The sequence below is a fragment of the Vicugna pacos genome, chromosome 2 (assembly GCF_048564905.1).
Source record: "Vicugna pacos chromosome 2, VicPac4, whole genome shotgun sequence".
NCBI classification, from domain to species: Eukaryota; Metazoa; Chordata; class Mammalia; order Artiodactyla; family Camelidae; genus Vicugna; species Vicugna pacos.
Window position 1 is genome coordinate 52,371,001 of NC_132988.1, and position 7,696 is coordinate 52,378,696.

Consider the following 7,696-nt stretch of genomic DNA (forward strand, 5'->3'; position numbering starts at 1 on the left):
ATGTTGCAAAGGAGAAAAGGTCGAACTGCTCTTCTTCTCCATACCCCATTCACGCTTCAGGACCTCACCTAAAATGGCTTTCTCAGGCAACCCGTTAGCCCCCTCTACACGCTCCCGCAGCATTCCCTCTGGAAGGACTCATCAATTTGAACTAACTTGCGTGGCATCTTTCTTCCATGGCATTGGGAGCCTCTGTGTCTGGTACCCAGACCAGGCAGCTGCTTTAAGCATCCTCAAAAGAGGATGGGCATGCCTTTGTTTCTGGGCAGAGAGTATCTGGTCACCTAAGGGTTGGACTTTGATTCTGAAAAATATTTCTACTTTCCCACAATATGGATTTTTCACAGAGGAACTGATCCTGGCATCTGTCAGCCACCCCTGGATGGGCTCAGGCCTGTGTCCTGAGCACAGCAAGTGCCTAACCCTCCCAGGGCCCCTCCAGCTCCCCGCCCCCTACCCCAAGGCTGTTGAAGTATCAAACAGGGATGGCAAATGTGGGTGAGGTTAAGCCTTGAAAGAAACGATTTTGTTCATGAGTTCTGAGTTTTTCCCAGACTTGCAGGATTTCTGAACCAACCGTTTTTTGAAATAGCTACGTTGCCAGGGGTGGCATCCAGGTTAAGCTGAGAAAAAGTCTTGTGGGACTGCCAGATTGAACCGAGACCCTCACGAATCTCATACTTTTAGGTTCAAATAGTAGTAAGAGTATGTGTGCTGTAGTAGAGGGCTACCCTTCATGTCCTGCAGAGGCAAGGGAGACCGACACTTCCAAGACAAGAGGAAGTCATGGGGCACCCGTGTACGTCTGTAAGGGTCACAGGGACACGTGGAAAGCTGTGTGCACCTCAGGAGTACAGCCACTCCCTTTGCCTTTTCTAGATGCTCAGGGCCCAGACTCTCAGCAAGAGGCTCCTGCTGTCTGGGCTTCCCATCAGGCGGATGGGGGACCGGGTGTGGCAGGGGATGGTCAGAATCTAGTCCAGGCAGGTTAGGGTGGCAGAAAGGTCTTGACCATTCTGGGAGATGTCTACCTGAGACCACATCTGGAGTCAGCAGCTCAGGAGGTCGGCTTGCTCTGACTGCAGTGGTTGACTTGGCCAGTGATAGTGGGTCCCTAGGTTAGAACTGAGTGGCCTCAAAAAGGAGGGAAGTTGAGGGATCATCCTGGGTCACTGGTGCTGTAAATGGCCACCCTTGGAGCTTGAGAAAATTCCAGTGCCCAGGCTCCAGCTCCAGAGATTTGATTCCCTAAGTTTGGGATAAATCACGCTTTTTTTTTTTTTTTTTTTGGGAGTCTGTTGTTGGTGTCTCTTGGGGACTCTGATGTGACACAGTGATGTGTGAGTTCAGGAAGTGCGGAAGGGTGCACTGGGGGTTGGGGGGCTGTTTGCGGAGCAGGCTCTGTCGTGAAGGCTCTGCCCCCAACGTCTCCTCCTCGGGAGCCCCTCAGCACCTCGGCCCCAGCTCATCGTTCCTTCGCTGGAGCCTGCTTCTCCTCCTTTGTTCCTGCCTTTGGTTCACATCACCACTGGCTTCTGCCGCGTCACCCAACGCAGACATTCGAGAATCAAATTTGATTCCAATCTCCACCCCACACAGGTATCCTAGACCTCTTCTGTCTCTCTAGTCCGAATTGAAGCACCAGGACTTTCCCTTTCTATCCTCTTGCAAGCTAACAAGTTAGCCTGCCTCGGTCTCACCAGTGCCTGCAGGAGGCGTGAGACTCCTGGGTCAGAGACAAAGCACTTCATCGTTCACGGCCCCGCAGATGCTGTGGGTTTTGTGTGTGTGACAGTCCCTCGAGCCCCCAGTCCCTTTAGGGACAGTGATTCAGGAGGGCTTCTGCAGGCACAGTAGGTTTGTGCCCCAAGGAGTGCCAAGCTTCGGGACCCCCCAGCTTTACTGGGGGGTGTGTAAGCAATCCTGACTTGCCTTTGCCCTGAGGGAGGCGTGATGGTCATCATCCTGTGCAGTACAAAAATCTGCCTTGTCCCCAGAGGGAGACACCATCTCTATCTTACAGGGCTGTTTATTACATAAGCCTCCCTGGAGAGAGTGTTGGAGACACAAGTTCTTCAGAGAAGTGTAGAAACACCAGACACCCATGGGGAGCCGTCTCCCAGCACCGGGAACTCATCACAATTACCAGCAATAGTTCTGGTTCCAGACGGAAACATAAAGCAAACATGCCAATCTTCTGTCTAAACTTTGTTTATCTACTACGTTGTAACAAATTAAAATGTCTAAGGCCGCTTCCCATCTGGTCTGCTCTGTTTTTCCTGTCTTACCTCTTGCTGCTGCTCTGCTAGCCCAGGTGCCTTCTGCTCCAGGATGCCCAGAGCTCAGGGTCATCTCTCTCCAGACCTCCAATAACTCTGTTTATACCTCAGTTAACACCCTGACTTGTTTGCTTTACTGTAATAGATTAGTGTTTCTCATCTTCTCCCCTGATGAACCAAATCTATCTCCTCATTGTATTCACAGTCCAACATGGTGCCTGGTGTCCACACGAACTGCTCAGTAAGTCTTTGTGTGCGGAGGAGGTCTGCTAGGTCAGCAAGTCAGGCTGTTGGGGGTTTTTCTGAACTTTGAGGGTTAAAGCTGGTAGCCCCAGTCATTTCAATCCTCCAGACTTCGTTTTCCTGAATCCTGTAGCCGTGGCCTCTGTAAGCAGAACAAGTTGTCTTAGGGACATCCTGACGCTTTAGTACCTAGCCTTATGAATCAAGATTTCATCCTGTTCCAAACAACAGAAAACCTTGCTCCAGGGGTTTAAACAGGCAGGCATGTCGCCTGCACTGTCTGAGGCTCCTCACCATGCGGCTGGTCCTCTGGTTCATTGATGCTACCTGGGATCCAGACTCTCTTCACCTTTCTGCCCCACTGTCCTGGAGCAGAATGTGGAGGCTTTCATCCTCATGTTGTACCTCATGGTTACAAGAGGGCTGCCATAGTTCTGGGGCCTATATCACCATTTGAGCCAGAGAAAGGAAGGAAGGAAAGGTGAAGGGTCAAAGGCCTTCTAGCAGGTCTTTGCCTTCTGATTCACAAAGGGGTGCCCTTCCCAGGACGTCTAGAGAGTGGTCATGCCCGTGTGGGAAGCTGGGGAATTGGAGTACTTTAAGCTTGGTACATTGTCCCCCTGAACAAAATTGGGGTTCTGTTAATAAAGCAGAAAGGGGAGCTGGATATTGGGTAAAAAACTCGCAGTATTTGCCCTAGAGATGAAATGTTCCTTTTCTTTGGTTTGTATGTTTGTTTTGTGGGGTTTTTTTTTTGTTTTTTGTCTTAGTATTATTCTTATTTTTCGGTCCACCAACGCAAGCCTTTGCCCGGGCTCACTCTTCCTGTGTCTGCTGACTTTGTGGACATTTGCGTCCTGAATTGAGTCAAATTTCTCCTTCCTCTTCCTTTTCCACGCTCTGCCTCATCTTCTCCGAGACAGAAGGCATTTTTGTTGTTTGGGTCTCTAATTGATACTGTCTTCCTCTTTGACTATGGGGTGCTCTGGCACCTTTTGGTCCTGGATTAGTCCAGAGAAAACAAGATTTGACTACTGTTCCTGTGCTGTTGGCACACTGTAGCTCTGGGTCTGCGTAGTCGCCGGTGGTCCGAGGTGTGGAGACGTGCCTGCCCTGGGGCTCGTTCGGGGGACACAAGGGACATGATGTCAGTGAGACATTTAGGAGCAGGATGTTCCTCTTCACAGAGGTCTTGGCTGAGAGCAGATCGAAACTTCCAATTGTATGAGCCTTTTCACATGAGGAGACTCATTTCTCAAGTGTTGGCTGCAAGAAATTGTGGTTGATCAGATATCCCGGGAGGTTGGCAGGTGTTAGAATTCTCTTCTTCTCAAAGAGCAGTGTAATCGCTTGGGTTCGCAGGGTCCCTGTTCCACGCGAACTCCTGAGTCATGGGAGAGAGGGGACGGTGAGGATACTTCTGGCTTCAGGAGAAAGGCTGCGCTCCCCATCCAGCCAAGAAGGCACTCGCTAAATCTCTACAGTCACTTGAGGGCGCTGCCAGCCGTGTGAGGGGACAGGCCGGTCAGCACCAGCTTCCTCCTGTTAACAGATGGAGCGGATCCAGGTGTAAGTCTATGTTTCCATTTTCCTGACATTTGATAGTCAGACTGCAGCTGTCATGGGCCCTCAGAATGTCAAGTCTTCTCTGGGGGGATAAAAAAAAAAATGCAAGTTTGCACAGGTCATAAAAATGCCCTTGGGTCAAATATGTGGACCTCTAGTTGACATGGCCTTGCCCATAGTGCTGCTTCTCGCCCCCTTTTTAAAAGTGCCCTCCCCTCACTTCTGGCCTGGAAGCAGACAGACTGCACACAGGGTCTCCAAGGGTCAAGCCACGTGGGCTTCCAGGGACGGTGGAGCTGAGGGGAGCAGGGCAGGTGGGGGCTCTAACAGGCTGGCGACGCCTGTCCTGTCCAAAGGCACAGGGTCACAGCCACATGCTGCTCTCTTGGCAGGCAGAGTGGCTGGTGCCAGCGCTCTCCTCATTTTAAAAGAAAAGTCAAAGAACTAGATTTTTATGCAAAATCATCCTCCAAATTTTAAATGTTTAGAGCTGCTCTTTTTCATCTTTTTTCCCCAAAATACCACGGAGAACAGACAAAGACGTAGGAGGGCCCCAGTGCGCCATCTCTGGCATACAGAGGAAGAAATGTGCTAGCCAGGCCACAGACACCTCAGGGCATTAAATGAGGACTCTTCTGGAAGAAAAGCAAATAGTTCTTAGTAATGTGGAAAAATGCTTATTGTGTAAGTGGGGAAAACAGTGGCATAACGCTCTGACTACATAAAATACGCACTGTGCAGGGTAAGTGCTGTGGAGAGCATGCCAGAACATCATTCTGAATCTGCATCAGACAAAGCCTGCATGTGATGGAGGCAGGGACTGTCGCATCAGGCTCTAAGCATCCACACGCACAGGTAATAAATATCTCCTTTCCATCACTTGCTTTTCTTTGGTCGGTGCACATCTTACTCCCGCTTCTCATGGCTCGGGGGAGAGCCCTGCGTCTCATAAGGATCCTCAGAGGGGATCAAGAGGGCAGGAGAGGGGACAGCAGACGTTGTGTAGATTGTGATATCACGAAGCTCAAAGGCCATTCTGCCATCTCACTTCCCCTAACTTCTGGGCACCGGGGTGTGAGGGGTGTGAGTGAGAAGAGTGGAATCTGAGTCATTAGTAACTCCGCTACTTCTCTTACCTGCACAAGAGAAGAAGTCATTGCAGGAGAGGCATGGTGAGGAGTGGGGTACATTATAGAACCATAAACGAAGGGAGGGTAGGGTGGAGGAATCGTCCTACTGATGGTAGGCTCCAGTTGAAATTAGGACTATTTGGGGTTCCTGCAGAGATTAACCAGAAATCAAAGCTACTTGGGTTAATATTTCTTCCTGTTGTTCACCCTGATTAGGGCAGCTCTTTGTCTTCTTGGGTTGCAACCCACACGCCTTTGTTACCTGAAGAGTACAACTCAACCTTTACCTCTTTCATTAGTTCTAAGTGATCCCAGGTATTCATCTGATGTGCCTGTGCTAGGCATGGGGAGGAACCCAGCACCTAGAAGCAGAGTGGAGCATCCCTGAAGAGCGGTCAGGGTCACAGGCGGCTGACCTCTGGCCCTGGGGTGGGGGTGATGATGACCACAGGAGAGCACTGTGAACTGTCTTAAAAGGAGAAGGGGTTTTTCATCTGAAGGCATGGACACCCCGAGGGCAGGGGCACACAGCCAGCCTCCCAGCAGGCATGGCTCTATTCTTTGTATGACAGTGCATTAAAAACCAATCAACCAGCCAACCAACAAAAAACACCATTTGGCTAGAAGGTGAGGCAATAAAGCAGATATGGTTATAAAACTCAAAGTGAGCATTCATATAGGAATTATTTTTAACAGTAATATGAGAGTACAGTTGGAGTTTCTCTCCTTCAGGATGCCTGGGAGTCAATAAATGACTGACTACTGCATGGTAAGTAGTATCTGTCAAGTATACTTGACAATTAGATATTTTAAAAATTGAAGTATAGTTGATGTACAGTGTTATGTTAGTTTCAGGTGTACAACATAGTGATTCAACATTTAAATACATTATGAAATAATTACCGTAAGTCTAGTAACCAAAAAAGGCTATTATAATATTATGGACTATATTCTCTATGCTGTGTCATCATATTCCCACAGCTTATGACTGGAAGTTTGTACCTCTTAACCCCTTTATCTGTTTCACCCAACCACACCCCACCGTCCCCTCTGGCAACCACCAGTTTGTTCTCTGTATCTGTGAGTCTATATGTTTTCTTTGTTTTGTGTTTCAGACTCCACATACAGGTGAAATCACAAGGTATCCATCTTTCTGCCTGACTGCCTTCACGTAGCATAATGCCCGCAAGGTCCATCCATGTTGCTGCAAATGGTAAGATTTCACTGTTTTTATGGTTGAGTATTATTTCATTGTATATACAGTTGACCCTTGAACAACATGGGTTTCAACTGTGCAGGTCCACTTACACATGGATTATTTTCCCTAAACACTACAGTATTACATAGTCCCTGGCTGGCTGAATGTGCAGGTATGAGACCACGGATACAAAGGGCCAACTATGGGACTTGAGCATCTGCGGATTTTGGTATCAGCAGCAGGTCCTAGAACCAATCCCCTGCAGATACAGAGAGACAACTGTATATACTATGCCACATCTTCTTTATCCATTCATCTATCGATGGGCGCTTAGGTTGCTTCCATATCTTGGCTATTATAAATAATGCTGCAGTGAACATAGGGGAGCATGTACCTTTTCAAATTAGTGTTTTTGTTTTCTTTGGATAAATATGCAGAAGAGGAACTGCTGGATCATATTGTAGTTCTATTTTTAATTTTTTGAGGAGTATTAGATATATTTTTAGAACTATGGTTGCATTTAAAGTTTATATACTGGAAATCTGAGTTAAGGCTTTAAAATTTTTGAGATAACAGAAATCTAATAGAGATCTTTTGAATTATTTAGATAAAAAAGCCCCAAACCTGAGACTAAAAGGCTTCAAAGCATGAGATTAGGTTTTAAACTTTTCTTGATGAAGATTAAAAAAATCTAGCTAGTTAATTTTCCTAAAACCTAATCCTGAAACAGAAAATTCTCTAAGTGACCAATACCAACTGAACACTACAAAGTTCTACACACCACTCAATGTGGTTTTAACTTTATTTGGTTAAGCAGATTAATACAAGATTGCATTTATGCCTACCAGCAAAATCACAGATCTCTGAGCGATGGCTAATTCTAAGTCTGTGCTCTGAGGTTGGGGGTAAAGGTTAAATCCAAGTTAGCTTTTTAGGTTGGAGATGTTATTTGAATCAAGTCACTTCTCGCCTGAGCCCCTGTTCCCATGCCTGAGCCATCCTACCTGCTCCATTTTTACTCCTTGAAAGCTGCATTGATCATGCTGGGAGTCAGAGAAACCATTTGTCACTTATGAGAAGAGGGCACTGCTCATAACATCAGTCTGATCTTCTGGTTTGTTTAGGAAGTGGGAGGGCCTACACTTCTCTCTGGACAGTATGACATCAGGCAGTAGAAAAGCCAGGGACTGAGGAAACAAATGTCAGGAGACCCAGAGGCATCAGTCCCTACCTGGCTGAAGTTTGTTCTGCTTATAATTGGTTCCGGTATAGAAATGAGT